Raw genomic sequence first — 21,627 nt, 5'->3', positions numbered from 1 at the left:
TGGGTACTTAGAGCAAAGTCCTGGGATGGCCGATCTAACCAGGATGGAGTGAGCCCGGTCACTCACCAAAATAACCATCCCTTCCATCTCTGCTGTGTTCCTGTCTGGGTGTCCACTCTCCTCCAGGAAGTCCTGGACGGGGGTGGGTCTTAGTAAGTCTAAGCCAATCACAGTCACTCCATCCCCCTAGCCAGTGATTGGCTTAGGAGGAGGCGGGTGGCCCGATTCTGGCCACTGAGACGTGAGGCTGCCTCTGAGATGCCTGGCACCTTGGCAGCCATCCTAGGCTCAGGAGGTACATTAGCCTGAAGGGACTGTGCTGAGAACGACAGGGAGAAAGACAGAAGGCTCTGGGTCCTCGGACTTCGCACTGGGCGGGATAATCAAGTCTTTAATCCAAGACATATTGGTTGGGTTTTCTGCTCCTTGCAGCCAAAAAGCAGCCCAAGGGATACACGCAGGGTGGGTGCTGGGCAGGGGTCGGGGGAGCCGCGGCCTCAGGAACCAGACGCCAACGCCCGCTCCCTCTGTCTGCTCTTCTATAGCCTGAGGGCGTGAGGGTGGGTGTAGGAAGCTTGTTTGGTCAGGGGAGGCCTGGGAACCATTCTCTCTCCTGGGATCCCAGTAAACTTGAGATCAGGGCCAGCCCCTGCCCAGGCCATGGCCCCAGGAGTCAGCGGGCTCCGGCACAGCTGGGAAGCTTGGGCACCCCCATCGGGTACCCCTACCATACTCCTCACCCCATGACTTCTCTGCCATGTGGACAAGAGCACGACACCCCCAGACCTGAACGTTTCTTTTATGGTGCCTTTTTTTTTTTTTTTTTTTTTTTTTGCGGTACGCGGGCCTCTCACTGTCGTGGCCTCTCCCGTTGCGGAGCACAGGCTCCGGACACGCAGGCTCAGCGGCCACGGCTCACGGGCCCAGCCGCTCCGCGGCACGTGGGAGCTTCCCGGACCGGGGCACGAACCCGTGTCCCCTGCATCGGCAGGCGGACTCTCAACCACTGTGCCAACAGGGAAGCCCTATGGTGCCTATTTTTAATAGTGGTTTTATGGCACAAGGTTTTTCTATTTCCTTGTAGGTTACTACTCATCAATGTTTTTCTTTTTATTTTATTCTATTTCTTCATTTTTAACTGTGTTGGGTCTTCATTGCTGCGTGCAGGCTTTCTCTAGCTGCGGCGAACGGGGGCTATTCCTCCTTGCCGTGTGCAGGCTTCTCATTGCAGCGGCTTCTCTTGTTGTAGAGCGTGGGCTCTAGGTGCGCGGGCCTCAGTATTTGTGTCGCATGGGTTCAGTAGCTGTGGCTCGCGGGCTCCAGAGCGCAGGCTCAGTAGTTGTGGCGCACGGGCTTAGTTGCTCCGTGGCATGTGGGATCTTCCCGGGCCAGGGCTCAAACCCATGTCCCCTGCATTGGCAGGTGGGTTCCTAACCACTGAACCACCAAGGAAGCCCACTACTCGTCAATGTTTGAGCGTTAAAAAAAAATTGTTTTCTCCCCCTTTGTTTTTACTATTTTTCATCTGTTTCACTAGGTATTGGGGTAGCAGATTCTGAGGTCCTGCTTCACGTTAGCATTTTTACCCCTATTTCAGCTCCGCGGCCCCCTCCTGAGCAAGCCACCCTGTCACACCCCCTAGGAATGCTGCCTGGCTCAGCAAAGCAGGGGAACCATCTACCACCCCTCTGCGGCCTGCAGGGGATGAAGGCAATGTGTCATTACACAATGGACCACCTGCCACGTTCCCTGTGCCACGGACCGCTAGCTCTGACTAATGGAACACTTTCCTACGTGTTCTTACTTACTGTGAAGAAAACAGGACTCCGTGAACGCAGCTCAGCACGAGCTCTTACTGTAAAAAATGTGGAGCCTAGTTATGAAAAAATGGGCCAGAGCCGTGGATCAGACCAGATGAAGGTTTTCAGCCAGGCCGACTGGGGTCCGAGTTCTGGGCCTCCGTTTTACTCCATGTTTCACCAGCCATGGCTGAAACTGTACAATAGCTCCTTATTTAACTAAGGGACGGAATATGGGCAAGTCACACCATCTCTCCGAGGCTCCGAGCCCTTCTCTATCAAATGGGGATGATAATAATAACAGTAGGCCCGCCGTCATTCTGAGGATTATAAAACGTCGTGCAGGGAAGTGCCTGACACCAGGTGTGGCTTTTTTCTGTCAAAATCGGGAATGGCTGTCACTATTTAGAGCAAGACTTAAAGAAATGCAACCCTCAGGTACAGTTATGTGCAAACCCCATGAATTTACGCTGTTTGTCAATAATCATCGCTTGCTTCCCGTCCCAGTTTTCTCAGACTTGAGCTAAAGGGACCTAATGAGAAGCCCGCAGCCCCCAGGTCAGGGTCAGAATCTGAGCTCCAAGCCAGCAGCTGCGAACCCCCTTCACCTCCAGCTCCAGGTGTTCAAGCCCAGCACCCCCTCCCCTCCCCCGGGCTCCCTCTCCACCCGCCCTACCCGGGCAGCACTACCCTCATCCCCCCGCTGTCCACCCTGGACGACGCATGTGGACGTCCCTTTCCTCTCCGGCCTCTGCAGCAATGCCCATGCCCAGTCCGGGAGTCTCCACCCTCTCTAGAACCGGGGCTTTGCTCCCCGCTGGGCTGGAGAGGAGAGTCCATGCCTGTTCTCTCCAGCTCAGGGCCAGACACGCTGTAGGCGCTTAATCGATGCCTACTGGTAAGTACACTGCAGGCGGCAAGACGCCTAGTCTGAAAGGTTCCCCTCACTCTCCACCCTGTCACCTGTGCTCATCACACCATGTTTACCACCTGTGTGTCGACTGCCCGTTTGGGACCCAGGAAGCGTTTGCTCTCTGCTCCGTACCCACCAGCTGTAAGATTCACGGCACACAGTAGGTCTTCAGGAAATAAGGTCCCCACAGTCCACCACGATGGAACTTTGGGTACTCCTCATAAGCTGGATTCCTCCAGGGAGCCCCAAGCACTCCCCGTGTGAATGCACACACTTCACTAAGTGGGATGAAGTGGGGCCCAAGAGAGAGCGGGAGGGGACAGGGCAGCAGAGACAGAACACAGCAGAGCCGCACCAGTTAACTGAGCCTAGTGACAAGCTACCAGCAGCCAGCTCGATACCTTTCTACCTGTCTGATGGCTAATCAAAGTCTGCCTTCCCTAATCCTGCCCACGTCCCTCACATTGATCCCAAACAGCGAGCACACGTCCGGGGGCAAAGAGAATGCAATTAACAGCCCGGTGGCTTCATTCCAAAGCTGTCACCCTCCAGTTTGCCCTAACGCTGCAGATTTTCTATCCTCTGGGCTATTTCTCTCCTCACCTTTCCTTTCTGCAATTCACGTTCGAAACAATAAGCAGGGCAAGAATTTATAAAAAGAAACTATGGGATTACACCAGGGATTCCCAAACTTTTGGAAGTCATGGAACCTTTCCTTAAAAGAACTCATGGCAAATGGAAGCTTTATAGTTATATTTAGAGGAAGCAGATATTCACTGGGCACCTTCCACTCACAGCAGTCCTATCAGGTTCAGAGAGGTAAAGATAGTTGCTGAAGGTCACACAGCCAACAGGTAGTGCTGGGCTTTGAACCCAAGTGCTGGCTCCAGGCACAGGGCTCGGGCCGCCCACGCCCAGGATGGCTGCCTAGGCCGGGGGCCTGTTTGCCAGACCCCAGTGGTCTCACATGGGGCAGATGGGTGGCCGAGATGGGGCAGGCGGGGCTTCCAGACCCAGGCACCCTCCCTGGCCGGACCAGAGGGACCCTGCCTGTCCCTTTCAGATCTGACCCACAGGGTCAGGCCTTAAGCACGAGCGGCCGGCAGAGCTTGTCCCCGAAAGGCTTAGAGGCAGCACCTGGTGTGGGCGGGACTCTCAGACTCCCACCCAAACTCCACGGCTGACCTGGGGGCCGGGGCGCAGGGCTCAGTCTGTGGGTGGCAGAGAATGCAGCCCAGAGTAATTCCAGGTGTTTGAGTAAATGGGATAAAGTTGGGACAGCGGGAGAGAGGGAGGGGTGAACTGGAGCTCAAAGCCCAGGCAGGTGGTTCAGCTGAGATGGACGGGGGTCGGGGTGGGAAAACTCGGGCACTAGGACCGGAACCAGGTGTGGACGCCTTAGAGAAGCCGCACCGTGGCCGCCCTCCCTGGCCCTGCAGCCTCGCTTCTCTGGGGCTGTCCCCCAACAGCCAGGGCGATTCCAGGGCTGGCTGGGGACCTCAGCCCAGGTCCTTCTGGGAAAGCTACCGACAAACGTGAAGCTGCAGGCCAGCCCTCCAGGACCGTGTTTCCAGCCCCCTCACCCGGCCAGAGGGCTGGGGCTCAGCCCGGCGACAGGACACGCAGCACGGTAGGGGCACTGGGGACACACGGCCCTGACATCGGGCCCTCTGTCGGCAGAAGGTCCCTCCGTCGCTCTGGAGAGGCCTCTAACCTTCAGTCTGGGAGGGTCCACGCGTGGGGGTGAGGGGTGGCGAGACAGGACCCGAGACCAGCTATGGGGCAGAAGACACCCCACCCCGGGTGTTGGCTGAAACGCGGACGCAGCAGCCCTCGCTCCTGCGGCAGCTACAGTTTTCTCTGAGACCCTGGGGGTTGGCAGGATGCGGCTTGAAGGACCCTGAAGGAAAGTGGGAGGCCACTGGGGCCCTGAGAAGACTGTCCCCCACAGGCAAGGGTGCAGAGGTGCTCACTGGGACCAGGACGGATGGGAAAGAGGCGCCCCTCCCCCCAACGCAGACTCCTGCCGCACGTTCTCATCACACAAGAAATACTGTGAACTCTCTTTTAAAACAAAGACAAGATGCCAGGACGGGTTTCCTTCCTCTGTTAGAGCATGCTCCCAGGTGGATCCGTGTAGATCCAGATCCAGTTTTCAAGTTAGCACACAAATTCCACTGCAGGATCACGGACCGTCCTAGCCACTCCGTGGGTGACCCACACAGGGCTGCTCCGGCGTCCTGGGACGTGCCTGCCTCCACCCCCCCCCCCCCCCCCCCCACCCCGTGGAGCTGCCTCGTCCCGAGCCGCACGTGGTTCTCAGGGCTGCCGCGCAGCCCTTTCCTTCCGCTTCAGCCAGGTTCGCCAGCTGTGGGTGAATAAGACGGTATCTCGCGCTGATTCAATTTGCACTTCCCTGCTGGCCGGGCAGGCCTAGCATCTTCTCTCTGTCAGTTGGGCCGCCTATCTCCTCTTCATTGAACTCATATCCTTCAGCCATTTCCTGTTCGGTCGCTTATCTTTTCCTATTACTGTGATGTGCTGTTTATATATTCTGGACACTCAGGATAGACTTCTCCGGGGAGAGCAGCAGGTTGGAGGCTGCTGTGGGAGGCGGCGGGCTCGTCTCTAACCGCAAGCTCTGTGGCCTTTTCTTCCCAGTTGCACTGAGATATAACTGCCATGCAGCCCCGTATGAGTTTAAGGCGTATGGCATAATGATCTGACTTACATACATTGTGAAATGATTACCAGAGTAAGTTTAGTTAACATCTGTCACCTTAAATAGATACAAAGGAGAAGAAAAAAACTGTTTTTTCCCTTGTGATGAGAACTCTTAGGATTGACGCTCCTGACAAGTTTCCTAGAGATCATGCAGCCGTGGTAACTCCGGTCACCATGCTGTACAGCACGTCCCGGGACTTTCACTGGACGCCTGTGGCGTTGCTGATTGACAGCTGAGACATGGGTACCGTGCAAGTTAGGGTGGTGCTGGAGGAGGGGGAGTACGTGGGGGCCACAGCAAGTCCTCACGGGAGGACCGGTCATTCCTGCTTTGAATCCACCTGCTCCTCCCATGGGGAGGAGCCTCAGTTCTCAGCCCCTCCCACAGGGAGGAGCATCAGTTCTCAGCTCCTCCCACAGGGAGGAGCCTCAGTTCTCAGCCCCTCCCACAGGGAGGAGCATCCGTTCTCAGCTCCTCCCACGGGGAGGAGCATCCGTTCTCAGCTCCTCCCACGGGGAGGAGCATCAGTTCTCAGGCGGCCCTGTGGGCAGCTGGTTTCGAGTGGGGGGCTCGGCACCAACACCCAGAAGCACCCAAGGCCAGGGACACTGTATGTGCCTTCACAGCAGGAGCAGGGGTGCCCACGCCCTCTGGGTGCAGAGCTGGGGGGCGGGGGTGCTGAGGTCACAGAGGTGCCTCCTCCCCCCGCGAGAGGAAGCCCAGCCTGGAGGAGACGCCCCGCCTGAGCACAGGAAGGCTGTGCCCCTTCCATTAGCCTCTTCTGCTCATGCCACTTCCTCTTGGGACCAGACTCCAGGCTCAGACTCGGAGGCAAAAATGTGCTTGCAGGTTATCTGGTGGGGACAGCAGCTGGTGGGGAGCAGGAGGAGGGGGCGGGGGGAGGAGGGAAGGGGAGGGGAGGGAGGCGGGAGGAGGAAGGGGAGGAGGGGGGAGGAGGGAGGGGGAAGGGGAGGAGGGAGGGGGGGAGGGAGGGGGAGGATGGGAGGAGGGAGGGGAGGAGGGGGAGGAGGGAGGGGAAGAGGGGGAGGAGGGAGGGGAGGAGGGGGAGGAGGGAGGGGAGGAGGGAGGGGAGGAGGGGGAGGAGGGAGGGGAGGAGGGAGGGGAGGAGGGAGGGGAAGAGGGGGAGGAGGGAGGGGGAAGGGAAGGAGGGAGGGGAGGCAGTAAGGGAGGGAGAGGAGGGAGGAGGGGAGGGGGAGGAGGGAGGGGAGGGAGGGGGAAGGGGAGGAGGGAGGGGGAGGAGGGGAGGAGGGAGGGGGAGGAGGGGAGGAGGGAGGGGAGGAGGGGGAGGACAGAGGGGAGAAGGGGGAGGAGGGAGGAGGGGGAGGAGGGAGGAGGGGAGGGGGAGGAGGGAGGAAGGAGAGGAGGGAAGGGAAGGAGGGAGGGGAGGGAGGAGGGGAGAGGAGGAGGGAGGAGGGGATGGAGAGGAGGGAGGAGGGGAGGGGGAGGAGGGAGGCAGGAGGAGGGACGAGGGGGAGGAGGGATGGGAGGAGGGATGGGAGGAGGGAGGGGAAGAGGGAGGTGGGGAGGGAAGGGGCAGAGGGAGAGGAGGAGGGAGGGGGAGGAGGCAGGAGGGGAGGGGGAGGAAGGAGGCAGGAGGGGGAGGAGGGGGAGGAGGCATGGGAGGAGGGAGGTGGGGAGGGGAGGGGAAGAGGGGGAGGAAGGGGAGGAGGGTGGTGGGGAGGGAAGGGGAGGAGGGAGGGGAGGAGGGGGAGGAGGGCGGGGAGGAGGGAGGGGAGGAGGGGGAGGGAGGTGGGGAGGGAAGGGGCGGAGGGAGGGGAGGAGGGGGAGGAGGGAGGCAGGAGGAGGCAGTGCAGCCTCGCTGAACTCCCAGGGCTCCAGGGCTGGAAGGGGCTTCAGACTCCTCCCAAACTGAGGTGAGAGGGCTGGGTCTTTTCACCCCTGCATTTGGGAAGGTGGGGGGTTCTTCGCAGAGGCAGCTCCTGCAGGGGCTCAGCTGTCTGCCAGGTGGGGACTGAGAGCCTGGGTCCCACCTCACTCGGCACAGCTGGGTCTCGGGTCTCGGGTGTCGGTGGAGGCCCCCGGCCCAGCCCTGCTGCCCCTCTCGCCCCACAACCCCTGCTTCCCTCTCTGTTTCCCACTTGGCTCGAGGCAGCCAGGCCTCAAAGCCGCAAGGCTCTCTGTGCTGGGGATTCACGGAACTAACAGGCGTGTCCCGTCAGCACCCGCATGGTACACCTGGAGTCACAGTTCAGACTAGCAGGAAGCTGGACTTGGAGACCGGGGCAAGGGCAGACCCGAAGGAAGGGCATTTGCGGCTGCCTTTCCAATGGCATGCCCTGCAGATCTCAGATGTGCCGGCCGCCACACAGCCACCTGCAATGAGTCCTCTCTCTGTATCTGTGTGTACCCACATCTCTCTAGCTATCTACTACTGGTTCCATTCCTCTGGTGGAATCCTGGCTAACACAGATGAAAAGTCAGGAAGAATTTAACTCGGAGAGGGGACCACAAGCACATTTTGCTCCAGTCGGTACAGATGACTTTCCAAGACGCGTCTGGCAGTCACCTGGATACCTAGCCATCTGTGGCTTGAGCAAAGTTGGCCAAGGTCCTTGGTCTGGACGGCACGGTCAGTACAACAGGCGTCCAGAACACAGGTGACCGGCCCGCGATGAGCAAAGACACAGCGCAGAAGAGAAGATGAAGATGGACACTTGTCCTGAAGATGGTTGCTCAAGGAGACGGTCACGAGAAAGTGGTCGGCGTTCAGAGTTTCCCAGGACCTGGGTGGCCAGTCCGTAGTCACGAGGAGAAAGCCAGAGGGGATTTACTGTCCAAGACGCCGTGGTCAAGAACATAGGCCTTGAGGGCAAAGCCAAAGTGGACAGTGCGGACAGGACTTCGCTGGCCCAGAACGAGGCTCGGGGACGCAGAGCCGACGCCAACAGTGCCAGCAGCCGTGCAGGTTGCCCACCGCCTTTGTGTCCTTGGTGGAAGGTCGTCCTTGAGATGAGCACCGTGTGCATTTCTGCTGGACGCAGGCTGCGGTTTATTTTTCTTATTTATCCAAGAAGATATTTTTGTTCATTAAAACCTAGTTACTTGCTGTATCCAGCCAGGATCCTGGAGTGCGCGCTTGGTTAATTTAAGCAAGCAGAGCTTTGACGAAGTAATTTTATTGTCCTCTGGGATTGGCCGGCTTATGCCAAGCCTCACTCTTTCCGTTGAAATGGAGTTAATTTCTGCTGAAATTGCTTCTCAGCAGACAAACACGTTCCCCATCACGGAGGGCTGCTGCTTCTGCAGCTCTATGATTCCTTAATTGACACAGCTGGGCAGCACGGTGTCAGTGCCCTACAGATGGAGACTCCCGGCAAGGGGGAAGGAGGTGGAAGGGGTGCCGCACCTGCTCAGCCCCACACACCTGGCCAGGATCAGCCCTCAGCCACTAAGTCACGAGTCATCCAATAACTGGTACAGCCCAGGCCCTGTGCGCCCAGCTCTGTGCTCAGCATGGCAAGAGGCTGCGAGGAGGAGGGACTGTGACCCCTGCCTTCAGAGACCTCAGTGAGACTTACACGCCACGCTCAGAAACAACACAGGGCAGAGCGGACTCAGGCTTTGGCCCTGGTCCATGATACGAGAGGACGGACCCACCTTCTGATGGGACCCGAAAAGGGAAGAGAATGGCCCTTGCTATGAGGAGCCCCGACGCTTCTGGTGAACTTCAGGGAGGGGGGTGCATGGACTGAGTGAAGGGGCCCCGAGGGGCAGGAAGACACTCTGTGTACTTCAGAGAGGAGGTCAGGCGAGGGGCAAAGGCCAGGGCTGGGGTCAAAGCCATGATGATTAAGCCAGCATCTGAGGCGTAAAGCGGGTCAAAGGTAAGATCAAGGCTAGAGGGAGGGTCCTTGGTCCCATAACCGGGGCCATGGCCAGCACCATGGAGAGCTCCAGCAGAGGCTGGGGCAGCCGGTGGGCATAAATACTCAGGTCCCACTTGCGCAAGAGGATAGCTATAAGCCCGTATTCTTTAATTCAGCCTTGGCTGGAAAATGAAACTGAAGCAGAAGCTATGGGCTTTGCCTAGCAGTTAATGAAGAACCTTGAAAAAAATGGGAATCTGTTGACTCAGATGCTTTGAGAAGACAAGCAATAAGGTAGCCATTACATCTTGTCAGATGGATTGGGAGAGTGCTGGGGAATATTTGCATACCAATTACCAGGAAATTTAAGTTCAATCTCTACTTATTTTGTGTCTTGCCTTCAGAAAGTTGAGTTTCTGTCTACATCTGTTTGCTAAGAAGATCCATTTTCCTGTAATATTGAAATTTTGTCGTGATAGTTTCAGCAAGTGTTGACTTGTAACCCTGAGATTAAACATGTTTATTAGAAAACGCTACATTTGTTAAAATGTTTGTACAAGGAAAGCATTCATGCAAAGTTCTGCGTTTACCTTGACGATAATTAACCCACTGCTTCCCTCACTCACCCTGCAAACCACAGTCAGCTCGGACGTATAAGACAACGCTGCGTTCCTTACTATTGAGAGCACAGCAGAATGCCACTTCCACGGAAAACGTATTTGCAAGGACAGCTAAATGACTCTTAACATACGGACTTTTAAACCCAACGCATAATCTTTGTTCACGGAGGGGCAGGGGTGCATGGCTCCGGGCTCAGGAATCCCACGTCTGATCCTGCCCCAGACGGAGGCTGCAGCCTCTCGCTGTCTGCGACCCAGCTCAGGCGTGAAGCCCCTGTCGCCAGAGCCCAGGCCCCTGCGGACCACGCGCTTTCCATTTCACTCACGTGTACTGAGTTGTCTCTGCATCTGCTACCTGTACGTTTCAGGTTTTGCTTTCGAGCTGAGCTAGGCTCTTAAAACACAGGACACTTGAGCATCTCCGCACGCTTGGGGTGCATGGGGGCGGGCTGCCATTTGACCTGGACCTGCAAGTCCCATTTTTAACTGCTGCTGGGTTAACTAGCTGCGTACGGGTCAAGACCTTCACAATGCTCAGCACAAGACAGGACTTACTGGTTGTGTGACACACTGGTGAACAAATGGATGAATGAATGCATTTTAAAAAGCAGGTTAAGTTTGGACTGTGAAAGTGAACCAAGGAAACGTAAACCGTGAAGGGGGGGTCTCACGCACACCCCGCCGCCAGAGCCCACGGGCCAGCAGGACAAAGAAAGGACGTCTCCCTCTGACCCAGCAACGAGCTGCCACCGCAGCCCTCCCCCCACCTTCAGGGGCCATTACGGGGAGCTCTGACCTACCCAAATGTGTCCTTCTCGGAACCCACCTTGAAGACCACAGCTCTAAAACGAAACAAACTGAGTAAGATGCCCATTTCAACCGGCACCTTGAGGATTCCAAGGATATTCAGGACTCTAAAATTGCCTCTTTACAAAACGCTGCTTCTAACTTGACCAAGGCAAATGAACAAATGAGATAGGATAAGAAGGTACAGGAGGCCTCTCCACCCCCATCACCAACCCCCAACTTCCTCTGCCCCTGCTGCACCTGCTTTGGGAAGCCTCTTCCTCACTCCAGCCCTCTCCTGAACTTCCCTTTTCCCTTCACCTCCCCCTACTCACTCCTCCCCTAAACCTGTTAGAACCTGCCCCTTTACATCAGACCCTCCAACGGTCCTCATGCTAAGCCCCTCATTTCCCATCTCCCTGACACGAAGGCCAAACTGTAAGCCGTAGTCAAAGATTCTCCTCGAGTTCCTGAAGACGCTCACAGACTCACCGAGGAACTTCACACAGTCCTCTAGACTAACCCGCCGGGTTTCCCAGACTTAGACCAGCCAGTTCACCCTCGGCAATGACGGCCACGCCAACAAGTTAGCTGTGAAAACAGCGAATTGGAAAGATCCTGAAAAATCTCTAGAACTGCAAACGGGACCAACCCCTGCCTTGTTATAGGACCAGGCATGGCAATCCCTAAATGACCTCCCACGGCAACGCTAAGGCTGTCCCCAAGACTGTCGATCAAAATAAGATTGAAGGCGGCACTCAGAAATCCAGGGAGCCTGTGTACGGCTATTACAGTCGACTCCTGATTGTTTATAAGAAGAACTGTTGTCTCCCAAGGATGTTGAATCCACCTGCGTAGCCTTCAACTCTACATTCATTAATGGGCTAAACCAGGACATTCTCTCCTGGTTAAGAGAACCAGACTAGAACGGGAAACTATGTCCACTCCAGACTTAGTTAATTGGCCAAACCAATCAGCCTGCACCCTGGATGATTCTACTAAGAAAAACACCCTTAAAATCCTTAATATCCAACTTCAACAGATGGCATCCCCTAACCAAAGTCCTCCCAGCCTCCATCATTATTATAAGAAGCCAGGACATTGGAAGAAAGACTTCTAGAAACCAGAATGCTCCGGGCATCTCTGGTCACCCAACCCATCTTTCCAAAGTCCTCCCACGTCCCAGGGACGGGACTCCAAGGAATCAGGAGCTTTTGCAAGCCTCCCTCGTAATCGGCTCAGAGAAACAACCCTCCGGACTGGGAATGAATTTCCGTCCAAGCTTATCGATACTGGAGATACACTCGGTGCTCAACCCACTCCTACCAAACAGCCTCTGCCTCAGAGCACTCAGTAGACCTCAGCAGGTCACGAAGAATGACACAGAATCCACAACGCTTCGTGCTCTTCCCACAGAACGGCCGGGTCATGCCATGGTGACCATGCCTGGTCACGTCCAGACTGGTGGCGACGGTGAAGGGCAGGTTGACCACACTGTTCACAGTGCTGCATGGTGTGAACTTTAACACCAGCGTGCGGGCTTCCGTGATGCTTTTCCAAGTAATGAATTCTCAGCAGACGGTATCACGTGAATATTATGTAGCATTATATGGGAGGATGTTGGACCTGGGGTTGGTGTCATGTTCCCAAAATACAATCAAGAGAAACTGTCCACACTGCTCCCTCCCAGGTGCTCCATTTACCTGCTGGACCATTCGAGGTTTGGCAAGTGGATTTCACAGAGCTGCCCCCATCTTGCGGGCATAAATATGTCTCGGTGATGATGTGCATGTTTTCTCACTGGACTGAAGCTTTTCCACGTAGACAGGCCACTGCCTCCCCCGTGGCTAAGGTCCTACAGGAAAGGATTGTTCTTACCTGGGGAGCCCCTCCTGAAATTCACAGTGATCAGGGAACCTGCTCTACTGGTCAAGAGCTACAAGCCTGTACCGTCCGGCCAGTTCTGCAACATTTTCACTGTGGTTATCCATTCCCAGGATGACTTGAATGTACCAACAGAATCATCAAAACCCAAGGGGCAGAATTTGTAGAGACCCTTCAAACACCCTGGTTCCCACTCCTTGGGAACCCGCCTACTCTGTAGCCCCTGCCTCTTCTGATCACAGTTGATAAAAGGAGATATACTTTAATATTGTAAGGGCCTAACTGCATCCATTGACAGCAACCATACATTAGTGGAACAACGTTTCCACAGTGCGTTCCCAGGAGCTGAAGACCTTAAGCATCACACCTTATAACCCAGAGATTTCGTCTATTGGAAATCCTCCAGTAAATCCTCCTCTTACCTCCAGAAAGACTCTCTTCGACCCCGTTGGAAGGGCCCCCGTCAGGTGCTGCTGACCAGCCCTTGTGCCGCTAGATTCCAAGGAATACACTCTTGGATCCATGTGTCACATCTAAAGAAATCACCAAACCCTGACTGGACCTGAACACCAAATGGAAATTTTACTTACAACTAAAGGTAAAGATTTCCAGGAATTGAAGCAGATGATAGCTGAAGGAGACAGCTTTCCCGGGATGACTGGACCAGAACTGTGTATCTTTTCCCCACCATTAATTCTCACCTTATTTTCTCCCTTTCTTTCTTAGAAAGACAATGCTCTTACCTGTATTTCCCAATCTACTGCCGAAGGGGGAAACCCTTCTGATTACTGGATTTGCCACCAGAAACCCTGATCTGTCCATGAGAGCGGTGACTCTCTAGTGGTATTTTAAGTATGCTTGCCGTAACAAAAGAACCTCTCTCTGTGCAGACTTTGGGGACAACGTCCACAGAACAGGATGGTTTCTCCCTGAATATTCTCCAAATGCCACTGGCCCCTGGCTCCAAAGGGCAAAGCAACAAATCCCAGTGAAAGGCACTGTTAATGATCAAACCCTAGCAAGGGGGCTGCAAGAAACCGTAGCAAGAATCTTATGTGCGCCACCTGGATCTGTCTTTGTCTGTGGTGGACGGGGCTCCCCAGGAGCCCTTGAGTGTTTGGAGAGCTGGCAAATGGGAGAGATACTTAACCGTCCCTGTTAGTATCCATGGTAAATCTGAAGCTTCCCATTAATCTTCCCCACTAAACCTTCACAAGTGTCTTGAACACACGACTCTGAGTTGGCCTTCACAGGGAGAGCCTTTCCCCTTGATCTGGAGTAAGTGCCAATGAGCGTATGATCAGAAACTTACCGCTAATATCAAGACAGCTGGCCGATTCCACAGCCAAGGCAACAGCAGCCCAACAACGATCGCTTGACTCATTGGCTGAAGTAGTTCTAGACAACTGCATAGCTGAACAGCAGGCAAATACCAGCTGCTGCAGCTATCTAAACACCTCTGGGGAACTAAACAGTCGCACCCGATCAAGGAACAAGCATCCTGGCTATCCGTTCAGTCAGCTACCTTTCGGTCTAGGGTCATGGTTTAGAACCATCACACCCTCTGAATTTGTCAATATTACATTTTTATAAAAATATTCATTTATTTATTGGGTTGCACTGGGTCTCAGCTGTGGCAGGTGGGCTCCTTGGTTGCAGCAGGCGGGCTCCTTAGTTGCAACTCGCTGGCTCCTTAGTTGCGGCACACGTGCTCCTCAGCCGTGGCATGCGAAATCTTAGTTGCAGCAAGCACGTGGGATCCAGTTCCCTGAGCAGGGATCGAACCCCAGCCCCCCACACTGGGAGCGCGGAATCCTAACCGCTGCACCACCAGGGAGGTCCCTGTCATACTACTTTTAATTCTGCTTTGCGTAATTGTTTGAAGACTTTGAACTTGATGCCTGTCAACACCCTGCAGAAATGATGTCCTGAATAGAAAGATGTCGGCTTAACCCTGAGGTGACCGCTCACGCTGATAACCTTCACAAGATACGATCCTAAGAGCGATAATGCGTGAGATTGCCCCCTTCGACCCTCCGTGTTACTCAAATGTGGCCTCACAAGGTTTATGATCCCTATGCACTTTCACCTCTGATGTGGGACATGACATCCAGGAAAGGTTCTTTTTGGCACCGAGGGACAAAAGCCAATTCTGCTAAAATTGGATAACCTGACCCTTGATCAGTGACGCTTTCAAGGAAAGACCTTGATCAAAAGGGGGAAATGTGAAAACGAACCAAGGAAACCTAAATCAGACTGGAGCTGGAGAGCGATGGGGGCGCTCTCTCACGCCCACAGCTCACATACCCAGCAGGAAGAAAGAAAGGACGTTTCCTTTCCAGCAACAAGCTGCCCACCACGTGCAGCCTATGTCAAACTGCCATGTCCCTCCCCAGCTTCTCCCAAAACCTAATACAAGCTCACCTTCCCCACAGGGGAAGTCTCCTTAGGCTTGCCTGTTGTTTGCCATAGTCTGCTTGTCCCGAACTGCAGTTCCTCTGCTATTCCTATATAAACTCATTTTGGCCAGCTAGAGACCTCATTATTTCATCTTCAAGGCTGACAGGAACTCAGGCCTCCTGGGAGAGCAAAATGCCTTAAATTCACGAGATGGATCACCAGCATCAGGGGCAGGAGGAAGGCAATGCGTTGGGAGCCAATTTAACCGAAATCTTACACAGCCTCACTTGGCGCCAGAGGCTGCCTAACACGTAACTCTGCCCAGACCTGGACAATGTGACGGGAGGAGGGGGAGTCTGTCCAACCGATCCTGCAGGTCTCTGCTTGCCCTCGAGGGCAGGAGAGGCATCCCGACTGCCTAGACAATCTCCAGCGTGGGGATCTAAACTCAGACAAATTTGCATAGCACTTAGGAGCTGTGTGGCCCTGGGCAGGTGACTCAACCCCTAGAGCTGTTTCCTCAGCTGTGCAATAGGGATAAGTGAGGGTGCAGCCTCATCAAGGCATGAGATGATTCGACATTCTGCACCCACTCGGCACTGAGAAGGTGCCTGTGCAGCCGTGAGCTTTGTGGGGCAAGTGACGCCACCAGCTACCCCCCAGTAGGAGCAGCGGCCCCGGCTGTCAACTTATGGCGTGGCGTGCGTGGCACGGTCACCACCAAAGACGCGACTCACAGGCACGGCAGGAACGATGCTTCACTCAGAGAAGAGAGCGGCAGGACTAGCTACGGCAGTGGGTGCTGGTCTCCCAGGACCAGCAGGCCTGGCCCAGAGCCCCAGCCGTGTAGGGCGACGGTCTGCACACAGCCCTCTTATGCTGCAGGCAAAGGACCCGGTCCCTCCACGCTGGGAACACATGCAGTGATGGGGCTGGACAGGGGCCACATGACACACACATGAGCCCAACAGGGAAAGATATTCCCAAACGAAGAGGTGTGCCCGGGCTGCCCTCCAGAGAAGGACTGTTCCAGGTCTGGCACCATCTCTTCCCACCTACAAGCTGAGTGTGACTGCCTTTTCCAATGAGCAGCAGTACGGCCAGTAAGGTCGGGGTGTCCACTGCTTCTCCTGGACGGTCTGCACCTCCTTCCCACCTGCGTCGTTAGGAAGGGCTAACGAGGCAGGACAGACAGATGCCGACGCAGACCTTAGCCCGGAGCCAGGCCCAGCCACCTCGGTGCTTCCTTCACCTCGTTTGCTCTCAGTGTTTATTAGTTTCTGATTACAGAATTAATATATGTTCGTGGTGAAAAAACAAAAAGAATAAACGTCCCCGAACACGCAGGAAAGTGGAAAGAGCACAGTTAAAATCACTCACGAGCCCATGACTGTTGTTAATATTCTGGAGTATTTCCTTGCAGCCTTTCTTTCTACGAATGTACGTACACATATTATGAACAACTTGGAATTATATTATTTGTAAGGTTTTTAACATACATTTTTATTTAACATTTCCCCCACCCTTTACCACATATTCTTTGAAAGCACACTTTGAATGCCCCGACGATATTTCGTGTTAGGGGTGTGACTCGTTCTTATCACTCTCGTGATGCAGTTCTCGCAGATGTGATGTTCTGAGTCGCACGTTTGTGTAGACAGACAACGGTAGCATTTTGCATTTATCTCTTTCTCTACTTAATTCCACTTCACGCCCCTTCCTCAGATGGCAGTAATTTTGATCTAGTCTTTTCCAGGGAAATTCAGTCACTTGAGATTTAAAACGAGATCGTTTCCACTTCTTCCCTTTTTTCTCTTCTCCTGGGTTGACTGCTAAGTTTCATTCTTTTCTGTTTCTCAAGAGCAAAACCCTAAACGCCTCAGGACATGAAGCCAGTGTGGGAACCTCGTAGGAGAAGCTCTCTGAGGCACCAAGAGGGCCAAGACCGCACTCCCCGGGGGGCAGGGGGTGCACCTGCTTCTCCCCTGGCTGCTTTCAAAACATCAGACTCTGGGTCGGCTCGGCCCCAGCACTTTTAAAACCTCCCCAGGTGGGCTTGAACACCAGCTGAGGACCTTTTGCTCTGCAGACCCAAAGGCAATGACCCAGGAGCAGCTCAGACTCTGCACTGTGATGAGACCCACAGGTGGTTTACAGGGAAAGTGATCCAAGGGGTAAAAACCATTTTTACAGCCCTTGACCCCGTCTGTATTGACGATGTAGGAGGGACAATATGCTGAACGGGATGACTTTGGGGGGGGGGGGCCTGTGCTGTGAGCCCCCCTTGCCAAGGGGTGGCCGGGTGTTGGCCTGTGACCTGAGAAAGCGACTGGAGGGACCAGTGGTCTGTGGACCAGCACACAGGACAAGTGAGAGGTGGCCCGCGCGGCTAGGCTGAGGGGCTCGGGTCAGGGGAATGTGCGGGGGTGGGGGACGCATGAGTGTGTCCCGTGGGCTGGAAGGACGCCTCCCAGCTGCCTGGAGGCCCAAGGGGAACCCTGCGGACAGAGCTGGAGGCGGGTCCCTGGATGCCTGGGGGCTGAAGCCCCCTGAGGGGGCTTCTCTGAGGAGCCCATGAAAGCCCCTGTAAGAGGAAGGGTTGGCTTGAAACATCAGGAAAGTTCCAGAAACCAGAGAACAACCATGTCCCAGTCAAGGAAAGGCCTTCCTGCTACCCCTTCTCTGCTCCAACCCTGGAGTCGGCCAAGGTTGACGGGACGGTGGAGGAGCAAAAGAATGAAGGGACCGGAGCCTGGTTCCAGTCTGGTCTGACCGCTACCACAGAGCAGACGTTCGGGTTCCGGGGTTGAAACGTACTTTGTGGTTTAGAGTGGCCGGAGGACCCTGTGTTGCCGTCACAACTACAACAACCATCGCTACCCCTTGTTGTCTGCGGGGACAGAGCAGGGACAGGGCCTGCGGGGGGTGGGGGTGGGGCTGGGGCGGGGCAGGAGGAAAGTCCTGGCATTCCTAGGCTGAGGGGTGGGGCACAGAATTCCCAGGGCTTAGGAATCAGGTTAGGAGAAACGACATCTGTGAGGGGGAGCGGAGACTCAGGCCTGGTTACGCGCAACTCCTAGCCGACCACGCAGGGCAGTAAGGGGGTGGTGGTGAAAAAAATGCAGCAACTTACCCTCTTGTGCTGTCCATGGGGTAAAGTAAAAGGGATATACAATAGCATCACACAGATGTTCATATATAATACCTGGAAAGATCTACATTAAAATATTAATAGAGAAATCTTTGGGTTATGGAACTGTGGGTCATTTTTATTTTAACTAGCATATATTACAGTTTTTACACAGAATATGTATTACTTTAATAAAAACAACAAGAAAACTTGTAGACGTCTTTTTCTGTGCTGGCGTAAGGTAAATGATCGTTTCTATTTACTTCTCGTTCTTTTACAGTTTCCCCTGGACACTGAAATCTTTCATCCGTCTACAATTTACTTTGGTGCAAGTTGAGGATCTGCCTGTGTTTTTTTCAGAATATTTAGCCAACGTCCCAGCAGCATTCGCTGAAAAGCCCAGCCTTTTTCTCTGGCGTCTTAGCCTCTCTTTCTCTTTTCTTGCTCCCCAGTTCCATGTCACCTGTACCATCAATACAGCTCCAGTGCCCGCAAGGGTCCGTTTTGGGGGCATTCCTCCTTTTCCACTTCTCTGCTCAGCTGTTCAGGTAGCAGTCCGGTGCCTTTTCATTTTGCACTGTTATCTGGGAGCATGAGGCCACCCTCCTTATCCCTCGATGTGTGCTCTTCCACACAAACTCTGGAGTTACTCTGTTCATTTTGAATCATACGTTACAGTGACTTAGGAAGAATTCGCATATTCGAACCGGTTAGGCTTCCATTCAGGGACCTGGATGTTTCTACACGTTTGCCTTCTTTAACGTCTGTCATCACCTTAACGTTTTCTTCCCTTTGACCAGTACCTGCAGTCTTCTAAGAAACATCCTTGACCAAAGAAAAATTAATCAATCTAGTTAAAGTTTGTTTAAAAAGTAACAAAATGGGGGCTTCCCTGGTGGCGCAATGGTTGGGAGTCCGCCTGCTGATACAAGGGACATGGGTTCGTGCCCCAGTCTGGGAGGATCCCACATGAGCCCGTGAGCCATGGCCGCTGAGCCTGCGCGTCCGGAGCCTGTGCTCCACGACGGGAGGGACCCCAGCAGTGAGAGGCCCGTGTACCGCAAAAAAAAAAAAAAAGTAACAAAATGGAAGCGCTACATATTTAAACAGAGACAACTAAAGCTGTGCTCAGAGGAACAGTCAAAGCCTTAATTCTTTTAATGTAAATAAGAAAAACTGAAACTTAGAAACCAATGGTAGATAAGAAAACTGGAAACTAAAGCAGTAAAGAAAATAGGAGGAAGGAAATAATAGCACTAGAAGTGGAATTAAAAACAGAAAACCAAATCGTACCAATGCTTTCTTAGGCCAGTCTCCCACAGCAGTAGAAATAAAACCAAAAATAAACAAATGGGACCTAATCAAACTTACAAGCTTTGTACAGCAAAGGAAGCCATAAAAAAAAAAAAAGAAAACCTACAGAATGGGAGAAAATATTTGCAAATGATGCAACTGACAAGGGGTCATACAACTCAACAACAAAAAAACCCAAACAACCCAATCAAAAAATGAGCAGAACAGGACTTCCCTGGCGGTCCAGTGGTTAAGCATCTGCCTTCCAACGCAGGGGACGTGGGTTCGATCCCTGGTTGGGGAACTAAGATCCCACATGCTGCGGGCCACCTAAGACTGCACACCACAACTACTGAGCCCGTGTGCCACAACTAGATAGCCCATGTGTCACAACTACAGAGCCCACATGCTCTGGAACCCACGTGCCACAACCACAGAGCCCACGGGCTCTGGAGCCCGTGCCACGACTAGAGAGAAGCTTGCATGCTACAACTAGAGAGAAGCCCGCACGCCACAACAAAAGATCCTGTGTGCCACGACTAAGACCCAACAGAGCCAAAAACAAAAATAAATAAATAAAATTTTAAAAAATGGGCAGAACAACTTAATAGACATTTCTCCAAAGAAGACATACAGATGGCTAGTAGGCATGTGAAAAGATGCTCATCATTGCTAATTATTAGAGAAATGCAAATCAAAACTACAACGAGGTACGACCTCACACCAGTTAGAATGGCCATCGTTAAAAAGTCTACAAAAAAACAAATGATGGAGAGGGTTTGGAGAAAAGGGAACCCTTGCACACTGTTGTGGGAATGTGAGTTGGTGCGGCCACTATGGAAAACAGTATGGAGGTTCCTCAGAAAACTAAAAATACAGTTACCATATGATCCAGCAATCCCACTACTGGGAATATACCTGGCAAAACTATAATTCAAAAATATATACGCACCCTAATGTTCATAGCAGCACTATTCACAATAGCCATGATATGGCAACAACCTAAATGTTCATTGACAGATGAATGGATAAAGAAGGCGTGGTATATGTATACAATGGAATATTGCTCAGCCATAAAAAAGAATGAAATAATGCCATTTGCAGCAACATGGATGCAACTAGAGGTTATCATACTAAGTGAAATAAGTCAGATACAGAAAGACAAATACCATATGACATCACTTATATGTGGAATCTAAAATATGATACAAATGAATCTATCTATGAAACAGAAACAGACTCACAGACATAGAGAACAAACTGGTGGTTGCCAAGGGGGAGGGGGGGAGGGAGAGGGATGGAGTGGGAGGTTGGGGTTGGTAGATGCAAACTATTACATCTGGATGGATAAACAACAAGGTCCTACTGTACAGCACAGAGAGCTATATCCAATCTCCTGGGATAGACCATAATGGAAAAGAAGATATAAAAAGAATGTCTATCTGTGTATACCTGAGTCACCTTGCTGTACAGCAGAGACTGGTACAGCTCTGTAAAACAAAACAAAACAACAACAACAGAAAGCCAGGAGAACTGATGAATGGCTCCAAGGTCCAGTTATTTATCCTCCAGCTGTGATAACAGACTTACGTGTTTCTTCTTCTAGTCCTGCCAACTTCTGCTCCTGTGTTCTGAAGTTCTGTTGTTGGGTGCATATACATTTAGGATGGTTCGTGTCTTCCTGGAGACTTGTGCAGAATGCCCCCTTTTCTACTAATAGGATTCCTCTTCTGTTTTTTGAAGCCTATGTTGTCACATGTTAATCTGGCCCCTCTAGGTTTCGATTAGCATTTTATGGTATAGCTTTTTCCTTTCATCCTCTCTAAGTCATTATATTTAATGCAGATTTCTCATAGACGGCACTTAGTTGGGCAAGATCTGGTTATTTAAACGTACCAGAAAAATAATCCAAACCTCTGGCCAAACCAAAGCAAAACAAAACAAAAAAATTTAAATAAATTAACAGAAGAGTATGTTCGTGCAATTTGGGAAAACCTGGTTTTAGGAAGAGTTTCCCCCTCCCGGTAGGTGAAAAGGAGCTACAGCCTAGAGACTTACAGACTCACAAGGACAAAATTATTTTTCCTGCAAGGATTTTAGCAACAAGGGCATTTTAAAATAAGTATGAGTGTGTAGTTGTAAATACCTACATATCGCTGGTAAAGTTATTTCTTCGATGGCTTTTGCGCAGAAGTTATATCCTTCCTTTTGCCCTCAGCACCCTCATCA

This window comes from Phocoena phocoena, chromosome 10 (assembly GCF_963924675.1).
Source record: "Phocoena phocoena chromosome 10, mPhoPho1.1, whole genome shotgun sequence".
In the NCBI taxonomy this organism is placed as follows: domain Eukaryota; kingdom Metazoa; phylum Chordata; class Mammalia; order Artiodactyla; family Phocoenidae; genus Phocoena; species Phocoena phocoena.
The sequence above is the reverse complement of the archived record's forward strand: the minus strand, read 5'-3'. Positions refer to the sequence as shown.